This window comes from Felis catus, chromosome A3, assembly GCF_018350175.1.
Source record: "Felis catus isolate Fca126 chromosome A3, F.catus_Fca126_mat1.0, whole genome shotgun sequence".
NCBI lineage: Eukaryota > Metazoa > Chordata > Mammalia > Carnivora > Felidae > Felis > Felis catus.
In genome coordinates, this window is record NC_058370.1 from 47236713 (window position 1) to 47255813 (window position 19101).

Consider the following 19101-nt stretch of genomic DNA (forward strand, 5'->3'; position numbering starts at 1 on the left):
GGGAGAAAGCCAAAGCATAAGAGACTCTTAAAAACTGAGAACAAACTGAGGGTTGATGGGGGGTGGGAGGGAGGGGAGGGTGGGTGATGGGTATTGAGGAGGGCACCTTTTGGGATGAGCACTGGGTGTTGTATGGAAACCAATTTGACAATAAATTTCATATATTGAAAAAAAATTTTTACATTTAAAGACCCTCACTAATGAGTTCATTATCACAGAATCTTTACTTAGAAGCACTATTTCAGATGTTAGATTAACACAATCATTTGGTTATTACCCTAATTCCTTAAGTGAAAAAGAAGACTTGCTATATTTCCATTGTCAAAAGTGTTGTAATATTCAAACTTCATTTGATCATGACATCTTATTGCCATCTGCTGGAAAATCCTCACAAGTATATCATTCACCTGTCTGAGGAGCCTAACAATGGTATCATAAAAATAGGCAAAAAACAAAACAAACAAACAAAAAAACAGAATGAAAAGATGTCAGCGATGTACAGTGGTGTCCTACAAATGGGATGTTTTGTTTGGGCCACAGTGTCACATGGTGCCTGGCAGGCCCTTGATAGCCCTGACAGTGTCACTGATCAATTATGACATTGCTCTTTTCTCACTTGTGAAATGTGGCAGTGTTTGCAAGACTGGGCAGCATGCAGTAAACACTCAATAATGGTTAGCCTTTTTTGCTTTGCATTTGAGAGGAGAAAACCCTTTTCTAAAGTTGCAAAGTAACAAAAGTTTAAAAAAGAGGGTTTTATATATAGAACAGTATTTGTCTGACATATCTTAATGTATAGGTTTAGGCCAGATATTAATTGGCAAAGTCTGATTTTGATTCACCTTTTCATTCACTTAAAAATGCTAGCATTTGCAACCCAAGTGTCCATCACTGGATGAATGGCTAAACAAAGTGTAGTCTACATACAATGGAATATCACTCAGCCTTAAAAAAGAGGGGAATTCTGACACCTGCGGCCATATGGATGAAACTTGAGGACATTATGCTGAGTGAAGGAAGGAAGACACAAAAGGAAAAATGGGATATGATTCCACTTACATGAGGTGTCTAGAGTGGTCAAACTCAGAGACAGAAAGCAGAGTGGTGGCTGCCCAGGATTGGGGGCCGCGTGTGGAAGAGGAGTTAGTTTAATGGGTACAGAGTTTCAGCTTTGCCAGATGAAGTTGTTCTGGAGGTTGGTGCATGATAATGTGGATGCACTTAACACTACTGAACTGTGCACTTAAAAATGATTAAAATGGTAAATTTTATGTTATTTGTAATAGACCCACAATTTGAAGAATTTTTAAATGACCAGAAAGTTATGGAATATACCCAAGAAGTTATTCAGAAATGAGAAGGACTATAAGGCAGAACACAGTTGGAAATAGGAATTAAAGAGAGAAAACAGTTTCATGTTTCTAAAAAGGAAAAAAAAAAGAAGAAAAAAATGCCACCACCCACACACAAAAAAACCCATAAGCATTTACTAAGTTCCACTATATGCTAAACCCAGAAACTAAGCCTACCGTCATGTGGGCAAAAGATACATGTGAATGGGTCAATAAATATGGAAGAACAGTGATAATGACTCCAATAACAGCATCAGGGGAGAGCTTCAGAATAAGGAGGCTACTCAAAGCCCATTCTTGGATACCAATCAATAAACCCTTCTCCACTCCACTCCAGCCTATGTGACTCTCTTCCCTAGGGCCACCGTATTTAGTGGGGACTGTATAGCAGGTCAGAGCTGAAAGACAGCTAAGGGAACGTGGAGGGCATGCAGCCCCTTCACTTCAATGGTGAGAAGGCTGAGGTTGGGCTAGGCCATCACAGGGAGCACTGGGCAGAGCACCTCACTCCTCATCCAGGGTCCTTTCTGCTACTTTACTTTCAAATAATTCCCAGTTTCTCATACTTCTTCCCAGGTCAAATGTCCTTATCTTTCTCTATTCCTGAAGTTTATTTTTAAAAGAATTTTTAAACAGTCATAGAGTCTATTAGATGAATAGATGGATGATTTAAATTGAGTAGTAGAAGCACGTGACCCTGCCTCTTCATCAGTTAGGCATCAACATTTCAGGAGGACAAACCCATAAGCAATGGATGATTGTTTTTTTTTGTTTTCCCTATATTCTCCACATAATAAAAAATTAGTTTGAATGGGGGGAAAAAGCCATATGTTGCTATAGTCATTCCCATAATCCTGGGTTTTTATACCTGCCTGACTTCATGGACAGCCCCCATGTCCCTTTGCATGAGGTCTGTCCCTGGGCCCTGGAGCCCACCTGCAGCAGAACAGAATTCCTGGGATTTAACACCAATTCGGAGCAGCCCTCAGCCAATTACTGACAGGAGTTGTTGGATAAATACCCCAACTCCCTCACTCCTCAGGTGGAATAGCTCAGAAATACGTGTTCCATGCTGTTCCCAGAGCCCCCCACCCCACGGTGGAATGAGGTCAGGTGGGTCACTGGTAATTTGCATGCTAACACTCCATGGCTTGGCTGCCTTTCTTTCCCCACTCAGCTCCCAGTGCTTCCTGAAGCCATCTCCCGAATGAACTACCTACCTGGAATTCTCATCTCAGGACATTTTTTCTTTAGTCAGACTCAGACATCCTTAGTGATCATTTTCACAAAGCCTTGTAAATTTCTCTTGTTTAAAGCAAAAGCAACCAAACGCTGATGGCTGCATACAAAGTGAAGGGGGAACATCTCACCTCTAACTTTCCAGCTGCTTTCATTCAAATATCTAGCCAAAGTCCCAGGGTCTCCTTATGTGAACTGGTTTACTCAACCCACGTATAGACACTGAAATCCCTGACAACCCAGTTTGCATGACAATTTCAGGTCTGTGTACACTCCATAACTTAACTCCCCTGTAAAATTTCCACAGGGAAATCAACGTCTGCCTGTATATTTATTTGTTTGTTTTTTGAAGTCAGCTGGGCTGTCTGTGTTTATCAACTCAGGCTGGCTTGCATATATATTGCAGATAAGGACAAATCAGGATACTACTCAGAATGCTTTCTCTTTAGATGTTTTCTTGTTCTTAATATTTCTATCGTGAAGAAGGAAGCAGAGAGGAGAGACAAAGATGGGAGGAATATGTTCTTTAAATTTTCAATGGAATTTTTTACCCTTAAAAGGAAGATGTTATATTATATAAGAAGAATATGGTTTCTTTTCTTAAAATACAGCAAAGCATCCCTGCCCTTTGTTTTAGATAATGGAAATCAAGTGGAATAGTAGGGAGAGGATATGGAGCTGGATTGTACACTCAAAATAGAGTGACAAATTCCCATGATGTCAGACTGCTAAGTAGTTTCAAGATGGAGCCATTCATGCCACCAGGCAAATGCCTGCCTTTATTCCAGACTGGGGGACAGGAACAGAGGGTGTCAAAACTCTCAAGTTTAGGATTAATAAATACATATTGAGTATTCCTTCTGTGCTAGCATAAAGAAAACAAAGATGATTAAGACATTATATTCTTACTCAAGAAAATGGGCAAATAAATGTATTAAAATAAGATGGGGTGAACATATATACATACATAAAAATAAAGAAATATGTATGTTACATATCAAGGTAGCAGAGTCAAGAGGTTGAATCAGCCTGGGAAATTAAGAAAGGCTTTCTAGACAGTCTCTCTGAAATGGGTTTTGGAAGATGATAGGAGGGAATAAAGTAGGGAAGGGCATTTCAGGCTAAGGGAACAGCATGTGCAATATGGGAACTACATCAAGATGGGGGATAAAGAACATGCTCCAGCATCCAAGTCCTGTCCCCAAATCTAAAACTGACAGGATAGGGGTGCCTGGGTGGCTCAGTCGGTTAAGCATCTGACTCTTGATTTTGGCTCAGGTCATGATCCTACAGGTTCAGGAGTTCGAGCCCTGTGTCAGGCTCTGCACTGACAATGCAGAGCCTTCTTGGGATTCTCTGTCTCTCTCTGTCTGCCCCTTACCTAAGCATGTGCACGCTATCTCTCTCTTTCTAAAAAATAAATAAATAAACATTTTTTTTTTAATGACAGGATAAAGAGTGTTATGGAAAACCCATAACAGTGCTGGGAAACAAGACGGAACTCTCAATGACCTGAAATTTTGAGGAACCCTAGTAAGATGGATGACCAGTAAAATTGGATGAAAGGGGAGTCCTGCCCCAAGTGAAGGTAGAAAGGCTGTGCTGTAAAATAGAGACCAAGCTCTTTTTAGGATTCCAAGATCTGAGACTGCTGACAAAGGAGACTGAAGTAGTTCCAAGGATGGTAGTTTGGAAACCTGAGTAAGAGTGGCCCCACCACTAATGGTCCAGCTGTGTTGCACCTGCATAAGAGTGACCCCACCACTCATGGTACAGCTGTGTTGCACAGCAGCCAGCAAAATGGCCACTCAGAGGTGAGAGCAGTGAGGAGAGAGCCCTGGTTCAAGATATGGGGAAAGAGTGGGGAAGTGCTGATGCACAGGGGGAGCCCAACACTCCCTGACCTAATGGCAGCTCCATCCCACAGTCTGGCCCACAGGATGCACTGCCCACCCCTCTCCAGTATTGGAAAAGGGTGGGGCAAGGGACTCCTTAAAACATGGGTTCATAAGGAATATCAAATATGAGGAAAATGTACAACCAAGAGTTACACACATGTAAGGGAAAGTAACATTGTAAATGTGAAGCCCCCACAAAATAAACTTGCCCAGAAATGCGTTGACATCACAACACTTACACACCACCTAAAAAACTCAATACTGTCTTAAAGAGTGGAGTTAAGGAAAGAAAGTTATAGGAATTTAATGGTTAGCATTAGTCCCTGTGTGGCCTAGGCAAAGACTAATCAGAATAGGTGAACTAAGTGATTTGAAAAGAGTAACTGGTTTTGTTTCTGGAGCAACGAATCCCAGTTGTGCCATGAGTAAAAATAATTGGCCCGTGGTCCTATGAGCATATGTGCCTCACAAGGTGGGGTCAAACAATCTGACAGTCTGTATTGTGGGACACGACATGGCACAGTTTATCATTTTGAGAGTCATATGGTTTTGGTCTTGTTTCTCACAAGAGAGACACAAAACTCAGCAGAGAGATCTGTAAGTAAAAGCTGGCTTGTTTACAAGAAGAAAATTGAAAATCCTCCCAGGATAAGTGAGGAAATCATTCCTGCAACACAAGTGTGGGCTCTTATGGGGAAGACCTGAACAGAGACAGTTGAAATAAGAATCCAGTCCTTCCGCACAGTGGATGGGCTGAATAGGGGGACAGATGCAAGGAACCCCACAAATTAATGTTAGAAGCCGGAATGAAGGGAAAAAAGATGCATAAACGGAAGGCATAAAATAAAGTTTAAATGTGGTGAATGGATCTAAAAGATGCAAATTCCTTTAAAGGGGAAATGCAAAGAAAAGAATATACATTGCGGAAGGCACAAGACAAGCAAAGAAATAGTGCAAGAGGTTTTTCCAGAGCTTAAGAAGACAAAACAAACAAACAAACAAACAAACAAAAACCATAAACTTCAAGAGTTTCATGAGCACTTAGGATGGACAAGGAGAAACATTTATAAGTGAAATTGGGGAACTTCGAAAAGGAAGAGCAATTTCCAGGATCTAGAAAGAAAAAGAAAACAGGCCTACAGAGAAATTGAATACAATGTAGCAATTGCACCTGAGTTCCAGAATTCTATACCTGCTTAGAATTGTATCCACTGTAATCTAAGGGCTGGACAGTGAATCAAGGAATTAAAAGGAAAGAAGAAGGGTAAGAGAGAAGGAGAAAATTTTCTTAACTGTTTAAATATAACAATCAGGGGCATCTGGGTGGTTCAGTCAGTTGAGTGGCTGATTTTGGCTTAGGTCATGATCTCACAGTTCATGAGTTTGAGCCACACATCAGGCTCACTCTCGTCGGAGCAGAGCCAACTTTGGATCCTCTGTTCCCCCCTCTCTCTGCACCTCCCCCACTTTGTGCTCTCTCTCAAAAAAAAAAAAAATAAACAAAAAATAAATAAATAAAAATAAAAATAAAAATCCAGAATTAAAATCCTATAACAGCTCTGCCCACAACTGAAATTCTAAATTTTCTGGTAGCCACATCTCAAAAAGAATAAATACAATGTAAAGTAAAATTTCACAATATATTTTATTCAAACCAATATATCTAAAATGTTACCATTTCAACATAGAATTGATGTTCAAAGATGTACATGAGATATTTTACATCCTTTTTGTTTAAGTCTTTAAAATATACCAGGGATTTTATCCCTTCTTCATTCAGAGCAGGCATATTTCCAGGGCTCAGTAGCCACATATGGCCAGTGGCTACTGTACTGGTTAGCAATCATAGATGACCTCACCATGGTAAGAGGTATGAGAAGGAGTAAGGAGAAAATAAAGTCCAAATAAGACTTAAATCACAAGTAAAGTTGGGAGGAGAAAATAATTCTCAATATTGACAGAAATGAAATTGTAATATACTTAAGCACAATACAAGTGATTATAAAAATAATCATCAAAGAATAGACATAAAAGATATAAGTGCCAAAACTGCAAAAAAACATAAAACAAAGTTGATAAACCCTCTAAAAGCCTGGTTGCACATAGTAAATAAGGCTTGTGAAAAGGAAATTTAAAAATGAGATGGCATGAACATGTCCAAATAAATCTGTAATCACAACTAATATGAAGTGATGAGATTCACCTGGTAAAGGACAAGAGATATTCAGATTGGATTTTGAAAACAAATAAACAAAAAAAACAAAAACAAAAACAAACAAAAATCTATGTACACTCAACTTGAAATAAAATGAAGAGAAATGTTGAAATAAGAAACAGGAAAGGGACGCCTGGGTGGCTCAGTCGGTTGAGCAACCGACTTCGGCTCAGGTCATGATCTCACGGTTTGTGAGTTCAAGCCCTGCCTAGGGTTCTGTGCTGACAGCTCAGATCCTGGAGTCTGCTTCTGATTCTGTGTCTCCCTCTCTCTCTGCCCTTCCCCCACTCATGTTTTGTCTCTCTCTGTCTCAGAAATAAAGAAACAAAAAAAAAATTAAAAAAAAAGAAACAGGAAAATATGCAAAACAAATACTTAACAACAACAAAAAAGCAGATAGAGCTAATGTCAGACAAAAATCAAGCAAAAAACCTTGAAAGAGCAAATTATATTTTGTATTGATAAAAAGAAAAATGTACCAAGAAGATATGCTATTTACAGAACTTTATAGGCCTCAACAATATAAAATAAAAACTGTGAAAAATAAAAAGAAATTTATAATTTTAAAAATTAAGCAAGAGATTTTAACACATTTTTCTTGAAATTCAACACATAAAATATACAGAAATGAGTACAAATAAAGGTTTGAATAATGCAATTAATATACTTGATCTAAAAACTATGTATTAATTTTTTCTATCTGAAGATAGAAAATGCGGGGCACCTGGGTGGCTCAGTTGGTTAAGCCTCCGATTTCAGGTCAGGTCATGATCTCCAGTTTGTAAGTTCGAGCCCTGCATTGGGTTCTGTGCTGACAGCTCAGAGCCTAGAGCCTGCTTCGGTTTCTGTGTCTCACTCTCTCTGCCCCTCCCTAGCTCACACTAAAATAAAATATAAAATAAAATAAAATAAAATAAAATAAAATAAAAGTAGAAAATGCACATTACTTTTTCTTAATTAAAGTATTAATTATAAAACACAAATCAGCAATGTGCCAGCTTGCAGGGTCCACCCCTATCTCTAGCTGTTTGTCCCTCTAGAGGGACTCTCCTCTCTGTGAGTTGGATCCTCACAGACCATGGCTTCCCTGCTCTCTGCCTTCTGTTCTTGGAGAAACCTGGCAGGGGACCACAAGGGGTGGGGAGGAGAGTGAGCTCAAGGTTCCTCTCCCACACCTCCCTAGCTCTTGTCAACTTGCCTTCTCCCAGAGCTCTGCCTCTGGGGTCTGAAAACTGACTCTCCCTTCTCTCCTCCAAGCCTAGGACTGTTACCATCTTTTGAGCAACCTTGACTAATGTCATCTGCATTTTACCATTCTTGATTCACCTGTTCCCAACTCTAATGCACACACACTTTTATTTGGGGCAAGAGGCTATTTTAAAGAAAATCCCATGTATTTTTATTCTTAATTAGTAGACATCTCAAGTCTGGAAAAAAAAAAAGAATTCCTTTAATATAATCACCATGCCATATGATCCTTAATAAAATAAAAATTATATTATTTTTAATAATAAATTTTAAAAATATGCTCTGATAATATCTAATAATCTAGATATTTCTAACTTTCCTTAATTATCAATATAATCTATTTCACAGCAGGATTTTAAGTTTATTAATTGTAATTATTTGTTATATTCCTTAAGGCTCTTTTCATCTGAAATTGTCCCCTTTTCTCCTGTGCTATTGTCTTGTTTAAATTATTGAGCCTATAGGGTGTCCTATCTTGGGTTCACCTGACTATGCCTACCTGATACTCTTCAACCTGCTCCTCCATCCCCCACTCAGCCCCTAGACTGGAGACTGAATGCAAACAGCTCATTAAATGTATGCTACTTTGTTTTTTTTGCAAGAATACATCACACATTGTGCTGTCTGTTTCATATTACAACACATAGAACTTACACTATATCCACTTGCGACACTTTCATAGATCTTTTTTTTATATATTTTTTTATTTTAAAAAAAAAATTTTTTTCAATGTTTATTTTATTTTTGGGACAGAGAGAGACAGAGCATGAACAGGGGAGGAGCAGAGAGAGAGGGAGACACAGAATCGGAAACAGGCTCCAGGCTCTGAGCCATCAGCCCAGAGCCCGACGCGGGGCTCGAACTCACGGACCGCGAGATCGTGACCTGGCTGAAGTCGGACGCTTAACCGACTGCGCCACCCAGGCGCCCCTTTTTTTTTTTAATTTTTTTTCAACGTTTATTTTATTTTTGGGACAGAGAGAGACAGAGCATGAACGGGGGAGGAGCAGAGAGAGAGGGAGACACAGAATCAGAAACAGGCTCCAGGCTCTGAGCCATCAGCCCAGAGCCCGAACTTTCATAGATCTTAATATTGATCAGTGTGTTCAAGTGCGAGTTTATATTTGGAGGTGTGGGAGGCCTTTGTTGATCTTCTATTTTATGTATTTTTAAGAAATAAAATTCTTAAATTTTAAGAAAGATGAATTTTGCCACATCAATGTTTGAAACTTTGTAGCAACACATATCCCCCACAATAAAAGTAAGACAAATGATATACAGGGAGAACATGTTTTCAAAATATAAATCAAAATAATTGTCTAAACATAAATAATTGCAAAGAAATAAACACAGCTCATGACTAACAACTAAAAAGAAAGCAATGTAACTAGTAGGAAAGTAAGCAAAGGATGCCAACAGGATACTCCTAGAAAAGGAAGGTGATTGTCAATAAAAGTATGAAAAGGGGTCCATGTCAGTAATAATCAGGGAGCAAATTAAAATATGAAGATACTAGGATGCCTGGGTGGCTCAGTCAGTTAAGTGTCTGACTCTTGATTTTGGCTCAGGTCATGATCTCTCAGTTCCTGAGATACAGCCCTGCATTGGGCTCTGTACCGACAGTGTGGAGCCTTCTTGGGATTCTCTCTGTCCCTGTCTGTCTCTGCCCCTTCCCGCCTCATGCTTTCTCTCTTTCTCTCTCAAAATAAATAAACATTAAAAAAATTAAATGAAGATACTGCCTTTACCTTATCATATTGGTAAATGTTAATAGTTTTATAATAAACATTCATTCATTTATTCAACAAATATTTTTATATTCCAAACCTGCTCCAGGCCTAATGCTAGGCATAGATGAGTACCAAGTAGTTCCCCTATCTTTGAAAAACTTGCATTTCTGAAGGGACAATCATCAATAAATAAATAAAGAAAGAAAGAACAACTTAATGTCATATAATTACATCACTTTGTAGATTGGAATCAGAGGTTGCTTAAGCTGTACAGGGAAGACCTCACAGGATGAATGGTGGGTAATTGAGATGTGAGTATTTGGAAGAGGAGATGGTGTTGGGGTCGAGGTGGGGGGTGGATAGAGATTTCCAGAATAAAGAGCTGGGCACATAGCCAAAGATTGGAATGAGTCTGGATTGGAGGCACAAGAAGCCAATATGTCCAGAGTGTTGTGAATGGTGTAGTATGCGTCCTATTACATCATGTCAAAATTTGCATAGTATATTCACTTGTCCAGACCAGGGTAAGAAATGAAATTCCAGAATTAGAATGAAACGATATCAGGAAGGGATCAAAACAGCCACTTCAAAAAGGTTGGATGTGACTTAAAATGCTGCAAGAATCCCCCAAAAACTTTGAAACAGAGGAGAGATGTGGTTTTTTTTTTAAGTTTATTCTGGGCGTAGGTGGGAAAAGTATTGAGGATAGAAGAATGGAAGCAAAGAGAGTAGTTTGGAGTTGGAGAAGAGAGAATGGGCACAGGTTGTCTTTTGGAGGAAGAGTCTCAGGTCTTGCTAACAGACTGAATAAATAAGAGGAAAGGAGGAACCAAAGATAGCTCCAGGTTTGGGCTTGGGCACCTGGGTGAATGCTGGTGCCATTGACTGAAATAAGACAGCGAGGTCCTTGGAGTGGTCTGAACATGACTGCTGGCTAATAGGAGCCACTGAACACACCAGCAGGGGAAGAAAATCAGATTGGCCATTTTTGAAGAATGATTTGGGGAAGGCTGATCCTAGGGTTAGCTTAGAGGTGAGTATAGGGGTTCTTGCAACAGTTTAAAGGACTCAATAGTGAGACTCAAAACCAAGGCCAAGGGAACAGTGGAAAAGAGAGGACAGTTTCCAGAGAAATGGATAAGGCAGAACATAGAAGCCTGTTGGATGGTTGAGGAGGGAGACAGGAAGATACACTAAATATCCATGAGGACCCCTAGGTTTTTGGTCTGAGTACAGGTGTGAAAAAGGTATCATCCAAAAAATAAAAAAAAAAGTTTAAATAATTGAGAACAAATGTATTTCTGTGGCTAAAGCTGTACATTGCTCAAGGGTGGGGCCCAGCACCAAATAGTGGTGGGTTTGAAATGAGCAGATTAATACAACAGCAATGGTCACAATAAGAACACTGAAACCACTGGATCACTCCCTGAAAATAAATTCAGTTAACTTACTACAATATTGTCACTTGCTACTTGAGAAGTAATGACAAAGAAATTTGATTCACTAAGGGTAAAGTGTAGGATGGGGGAAAAAATAGGGTAGGAGAATTGCTTTATTTTTGTTCATAAACAATAATTATGAATTTACAGACAACCTTTCAAAGAGCTGCTTGGGGGTGTGTAGGATAATGAATAGAGGATTGGGCAAGCTGCTGGATCAGAAGATAAAAGAAGTCTCCTTTACAGATGGCCCATCCTCAGCATTGGCTTGAAGACACATAGGTGAGTCCCAGTCAATTAATCTTACTCATTTGTCAATAACATTACAATGCATAAAGTACATTTTGTATTTATTTTCCTTCTTTTTTAGCATTACTTAAAGAATATTTTTAATGGACTAATGTATTTATTCTATTTTTTACAGATCTTATCCAAAATGTCTGTCTGAGGAACTACTGAATTTCCTTTTACTTTAACAACTGGATGAATGCAACTCAGTTCAACTGTCATTTCCCTCTAGTGATTATTCATTACAGATGACTGATAAATAGTTCAAAAAGTCATGCTTACACAATGTTGAATACCAACTTTAAAATGTATTACTTCAACAATTTCAAATAAACTTCCAAGCAAGAAGAACTGATTTCATAATGCATCTAAATATTGACGTTCTTCAACTTTTGGGTGTTTCACTAGCAAGATAAGTAATACAAACCAAGGATTAAAATCCCAAGCTTGTGACCATTACACATTCGTGTGATGATATACACAGACATGGAAATAGTGAGCACCAGTTAATCTGGCCTGTAATGCCTCTTGTTTCTCTTATATTTCAACTGGACATATTTGTATTTGTTTACTATCTATCACTAATAAATATTCTTTCCTTCTTTGAAGTCAAGAAGCATTAGCTATATGATACTCTGTTTCCACTCTAACTTGTACTCTGGTTACACTAAAAATTGGGTATTACAAGTCTTGGTGATATACCACATAACCCAGAGTGTCATAAGGTCTCAGAGAGATGGTTGATCAGATGCCAAAACACTGCTAGTATGGCTTTCTCTTGTGCCCAGAGGAGATGTTTAAAGGAGTTGTATTATTTCTTAAACTTACATTCCTACTTACTACACCTCCTGGGTATGAGAAGATTTATACAGCAGTGTTTGTCCATGTTTTATCCTAAGATAGGACATGACAGAACTACCTGGATTTCTGACTTGTTTTCTGTAGGACTTTCCAGCTCTTAAAAAAACCCAGGTTTTTCTTAGATTTTCTGATATTTAGAGTTATAAGTTATAGCATTTCCCAAATGTATGGCTTGTTTTAGCCTATACTTTCATGTGACAAGTATATATATTTTTTTCTGTCTTTGCTGACATGTCCTGGGAAGCACACTTTTATCAACATGAATGAGATCTACATAAGGAATAGTCATGTCTTTATTAAACATGGCTGACTTTTAAAAAGGTTATAATTTGACTCATTTTGCTTTCTTTTTTTAAGTTTATTTATTTATTTTGAGAGAGAAAGAGCAGCACAAGCAGGGTTGGAGCAGAGAAAGAAGGAGACATAGAATACACAACAAGTTCCAGGCTCTGAGCTGTCAGCTCAGAGCCCAATGTGGGGCTCAAAGCCACAAACTGCGAGATCACGACTTGAGCTGAAACCAAAAGTTGGATGCTTAACTGACTGAGCCACCCAGGTGCCCCTCATTTTGTTTTCTAAAATGTAAGAATCAACCATTAATCAGTCGATACATCAATAGACAGACACAAATGAATTTCTTAAAATGTGTCCCTGAAGTTCACTGATGCTCATGCCTATATCTCCTGAGACAAGGCAAGGATAGAAGTAGAACGATTTTCTAAAAAAAGGAAATTAATGGACAGAAGCACTTCAGCATAGTCAAACTGCCTTCCTATCACATGCTAAAGACATATATTAGATGGCAGGTTAATAAGAATAAGCATATTAAAATAAATTATCCAGAATAATGCAATTTTTTATCTTCTTAAAAAATGGGCAGAAGACATGAACAGACATTTTTCCAAAGAAGACATCCAGGTGGCCAACAGACACATGAAAAGATGCTCAATATGACTAATCATCAGGGAAATCCAAATCAAAACCACAATATCACCTTACATTTGTCAAAATGGCTAAAATCAAAACGATAAGAAATGACAAGTGTTGTTGAGGATGTGGAGGAAAAGGAACTCGTACACTATTGGTGGAATGCAAATTGGTGTAGCCTCTGTGGAAAACAATATGGGAGTTTTCTCAAAAAATTAAATATAGAATTACCACATGATCCAGTAATTCCACTATTGCGTATTTACCCAAAGAAGACAAAAACACTAACTTGAAAAGATATATGCACCCGTATGTTTATTGCAGCATTATTTATAATAGCCAAGACATATAAACAACCCATATGTTCATCGATAGATAAATGGATAAAGAAGATGTGGTATATATATACAATAGAATATTACTCAGCCGTAAAAAATAATGAGGTCTCACCATTTGCAACATGGATGGAACTACTGGATATAATACTAAGTGAAATAAGACACAGAAAGACAAATACCATATAATTTCACTCACATGTGGAATTTAAGAAACAAAACAAATGAACAAACAGACAAAAAAGACAAAAAACCAAACTCTTAAATACAAAAAACAAACTGATGGTTACCATAGCAAAGGTGGGTGGGGGGATGGGTGGCATAGGTGAATGGGGATTAAAAGTACACTTATCTTGATGATTACTGAATTATATATAGAACTGTTGAATCGTTGTATTGTACATCTGAAACTAATATAACACTGTATGTTAATTATTCTTCAATTTAAAAAATAAAAATAAAAGTAATAAATTATCCCAAATAATGCAATTTTCTAACAATCCCATACAACTCTCACTTTAAAGATGAAGGGAACTGAGGGTAAGAGCAAGTGGCATTCCTGAGACTGGAACCCAAGAGTTCCAATGTCTAGCCCATTGTTCTTCCCATGCAAAGATTTTCCTCCTTGGTAGTTTAAGTAGAGGTGACCCTGGTTCAAAAACAAAGGTTTTAGTATCAGGAAAAAGCAGTGAAGCTCAAAGGCAGTCTAAAGGGCAAAGGAAGGGAATGAAGGACTATAAGGCTCATAAGATTTGGCCAAGAGTTAATGGAAGGGAGGGCAAAGTTACCTGAGCCAAACCCAGCATGCAATGCAAGGCAATGGATATCCTGAACACCAACTAAATCCCCATGATGCCATCAGGCATACAGATCACCTCATCACTTTTTCAAATGATCGGGCTATTTAACCATGCACTCGATTTCTCATTTCTTCTTCAGTACCTGACTATACATTCATTTTGGCAAAATGATCTATTACTGACTTGGAGAAAATCAGGTACATTTTAAACTCCAAATTCCAATGCCAGGTAGAGGATTTCTATAGATTTGAATCTAGGTGTTCCTCACTTGATATGAAGACAGTCAGAAAAAGTGCACTCCTTGTCCCACAGAGCTGTAGTTTTAGAATGGCTTGCATGCCAGTGGTGGGGTCAAAATTATTTTTGGATAAATATGATGATTGAATCAAAGAAATTTCTTTGACTGTATGTAATACAAAGTAAAGTAAGATGTTTGTACCTCCAGTGAACATTTATGAACCATGTAAAAATTGAAATGGGAAGTCACAGAAAAGACAGGGATGTAACAGAGCTTGCTTTGTGGTTGGCTGAAGACCATGTTGCTGCCTCACCCTTACCAATTCAGTGAATGCCCCTCTACTCCCAACTGCCGATCTCTGCATCTCTTTTCTGGAGGACTTGGGTTGCTGGGGTTGCTCTTCCTGAAGGAGCTACTGGCTAGAACTTCTGGAAAATGAATATCCCTGGAAGCAGACCTTGACCAATCACTGAGAGAGTTAGTAGGTAAATGTCCCAGTCCCTTAGCCCCTTGGTTGGGATGACTGAGACCAGTCTTTTACACTGGTTCCTAGAGGTCCCCTTAAGAATTCAGCTCCTATTGCTCACAGTGGTAACTGGCTTAATGACACACATTTTACTAACTACCTTCCTACTTCCTGACCAGTGTTTCCTGGGACCACCCTGTAAATACACTACTTGCTCTTGAATCCTTCATTTTGTTTTTTTTTTCAATATATGAAGTTTATTGTCAAATTGGTTTCCATACAACACCCAGTGCTCATCCCAAAAGGTGCCCTCCTCAATACCCATCACCCACCCTCCCCTCCCTCCCACCCCCCATCAACCCTCAGTTTGTTCTCAGTTTTTAAGAGTCTCTTATGCTTTGGCTCTCTCCCACTCTAATCTCTTTTTTTTCCTTCCCCTCCCCCATGGGTTTCTGTTAAGTTTCTCAGGATCCACATAAGAGTGAAACCATATGGTATCTCTCTTTCTCTGTATGGCTTATTTCACTTAGCATAACACTCTCCAGTTCCACCCATGTTGCTACAAAGGGCCATATTTTATTCTTTCTCATTGCATGCCGTACTCCATTGTGTATATAAACCACAATTTCTTTATCCATTCATCAGTTGATGGACATTTAGGCTCTTTCCATAATTTGGCTATTGTTGAGAGTGCTGCTATAAACATTGGGGTACAAGTGCCCCTATGCATCAGTGCTCCTGTATCCCTTGGGTAAATTGAATCCTTCATTTTCATCTGCTTCTAGGGGAATGAAAATCAGACAATATGACTTGACCCACATTTCTTCTTAGATAGTTCTGCTAAGGGTTAGTAGCAAGGAGTTGGGGTGCACCATGAAGGCCAAGTTCTTGCTGATTGCTCTCTTGCTAATAAGTTTTCCAAATTCTAGTTGGGTGAATGCAGCCCACTTCTGCATCCCTTCCAACTGGGCACATCCGTTGCCAAGAGCAGTGAGCTTTGGGGTAAACATGACATTTTCCTCATGCTCAGCAAGACAGGAAGTTCATTAAATTTGGTATAAATCTTTGTCTTTAAAGTGCCAGTTGGTGATTTATTTTCTCCTTCTGTTTAGATTTTTTAAAGCATAGGTGCCAACCTCTGGAATCCAATCCAAAACCCCAAGCGAAGTCCTGTTGATAAATCAACAAAAGCCCTGTTTGCACAACGCAAGCCAAATGCAAATCCCTTATCCTTGAGAGCGAGTCTAATGATCATATTTCAATGTTATAAAAGGTGCCATGTCAAAGCATCTTACTAACTCTCACCTTGGCTTCTAAAAAACATCCTTTGGCTGCCTTCCTCCAAAGAAAATCCACAGACAAATAAAACCTCTAAAGGAACACCATGGCGGCAAATCCATCAGAGGTGAAAGAAAATTGCTTCAGGATGCACTTGCCAGGCACATTCAAACTTACCTCTATATCGCATTTGGACAACACAGCTCATCAGAGTGTGAATCCTCATCTATTTATACACAGGATCTTAGAGGAGCCCAAATAGCATTGTAAGACAGTGTTAACTTCTACTTGCTACCAGCTGAGACTTGAGCATGGGACCATATCCCTCTGACCCTCTATTTCTTCCTCTTAGGATTACTGAAAGGATGAGATGCATTCACTCATTTGCCCCCTCAACCAAGAAATAGCTATTGAGCATTAACTCTGTGCCAGAGTTGGGCCAGGCTTGCAGATGCACAGGTGGGCACAGGGAAAGAAGGCCAGCAGCAATGAGGCAGCAAAAACAAAGGGACAGAGGAAAAATGAGTCTAGGAATTTTAGTGTGAGACTAACCACACCAGGCCTCAAAGGCTGTGATGAGAAGTTTGTGCAAAGTGCTATGAAAAACCACTAAAGAGTATTAAGCCAGAGAATGAGTGGTGTGGGAATAAGAGGGAGGGCCAGAAAAAAAATGAATGAGGTAAGAGATTATAGCATGAGTTACCTAGATCAGAGTCTCTGGTGCAACACAGGCATCCAACAAATGTAAGTTCTTGCCACTCTGCTCTGCCCTCTTCCCTGCAGATGCAAGAGTTCTCATCCTGCCCTTAACCACCTCCTCTAAGGCAGTATTACCTGGTAACTGTTAAGTTGTCACCTACCTCCATGATCCAATTATCCACATGGGGGCAAAGATCATTTTTTCTCTGAGAGGAGGAAATTGGGAATTAAGTTTTATGAGCTAACATAGAAAAGGCTTCTGTTGGACAAGAATCATCATAAAATTGTTATACATTTCATATCAATGCATCTAGTAAGACATAAATGAGGTTATGGGATTCTGGAAGTCATTATATGAGCAAAGACAGCTCAAAAGGTTGGGCAAGAGTGAAAGAGATATGACTTCATAAACATAAGACATACATTCTTGAAAAGTTCTTAGTGAGTTGGCTAAATCCATTTTTGGTAAATAGAATAAGCATTTGAAAGAACAAGTTAATTAGGTATAGCTATTGTTTGCAATAGGTAATTTTGCAATCAGGTAAGACATAGAAGCTGTTGATTATAAGACTTTAGCTTGGGGGGCACCTGGCTGGCTCAGTCGGAAGAGCATGCAACTCTTAATCTCAGGGTTGTGAGTTCAAGAGAATGTTCAGTGTAGAGATTATTTAAATAAATAAAACTTAAAAAAAAAGGACTTGAGCTTGGAAATTGTTGGACTATAGAGATTCGTGAAGGTAAAGACAGCTAAACAATTGAATAGGAAGGGTGCCTGAGTGGCTTACTTGGTTAAGCATCCGACTGTGGCTCGGGTCATGATCTTGCAGTTTGTGAGTTCGAACCCCATGTCAGGCTCTGTGCTGACAGCTCAGAGCCTGGAGCCTGCTTCAGATTCTGTGTCTCCCTCTCTCTCTGCCCCTCTGCCACCAAAGCTCTGTCTCTTTGTCTCTCAAAAATAAATAAACATTAAACAACAACAACAATATATTTAAAATATACAGATATTTAAAATATACAAAAGATGGACAGAGACAGAGAACTGTGTCACTATCAAATGTTTTAAGGAAACAAGAAGACTAAATATTAATGATGTTTTCAAAAAAAAATTCTAAGAGCCTCCAGAAGGCTTTATTTTGCTATATTTAAATCAAGAAGAGCAAGGATGTAATGAACCCATTCCTGGGTATAGATTTAACAATCTATCAAGAAGAATGATCTTACAATTGAAAATATGAAAGAGAGAAACAAAATCCAGCATTGAGGAAGTGCTAAGGGCCAGATTTTAAAGTGGGAACTGAAAGGACTGAAATCACATAGCTATCCTTGGTAATTAAAAAAAAAAAATCCAAAACACCAATCTTGAGAATTGTCAGAAGGGTGGAGAGAAATAATTCCTGCTATATTTTTAAAAGACTCATTAGATGGTATTCTGGACATGATAAACAAGGGAATCTGTGATTGGTCCTTAGAAAAACCTTGAAATGAAAACTTAAACATGATTTCTGAGCTCTCAATAAGCTCTCAATATTTAAATCAAGAAGAGCAAGGATGTAATGAACCCATTCCTGGGTATAGATTTAACAATCTATCAAGAAGAATGATCTTACAATTGAAAATATGAAAGAGAGAAACAAAATCCAGCATTGAGGAAGTGCTAAGGGCCGGATTTTAAAGTGGGAACTGAAAGGACTGAAATCACATAGCTATCCTTGGTAATTAAAAAAAAAAAATCCAAAACACCAATCTTGAGAATTGTCAGAAGGGTGGAGAGAAATAATTCCTGCTATATTTTTAAAAGACTCATTAGATGGTATTCTGGACATGATAAACAAGGGAATCTGTGATTGGTCCTTAGAAAAACCTTGAAATGAAAACTTAAACATGATTTCTGAGCTCTCAATAAGCAGAGAGCATCAGGAACCAAAATAAGTTTATCACAAATCAAGTCCTTCGGCACAGCTGTTGATTTTGTTTTTCATTGTCTTACCAAAGAGGGAGATTAGGACCACACAATAGAACCACCTGGGTTTATTTCTGGGCGACATGGACCATCACTTGCTAAAAGATAATTGTGCCGGGTACCTAAAT

The 19101-nt window shown here is 38.6% G+C and overlaps 1 long non-coding RNA gene across 2 annotated transcripts in view; it reads left to right on the forward strand.

Moving 5' to 3' along the window:
• LOC111559706 overlaps positions 1 to 11757 on the forward strand; it is a 28493-nt gene extending 16736 nt beyond the window's left edge. Inside the window, exons 2-4 of one of the 2 annotated variants that reach the window (XR_006595414.1) lie at positions 4042 to 4405; positions 11272 to 11403; positions 11546 to 11757. This is a non-coding gene — a long non-coding RNA (uncharacterized LOC111559706). The remainder of the gene's footprint in view (positions 1 to 4041; positions 4406 to 11271; positions 11404 to 11545) is intronic. The other variant, XR_006595415.1, reaches the window with a different exon arrangement.
• The last annotated feature ends 7344 nt before the right edge of the window (positions 11758 to 19101 follow it).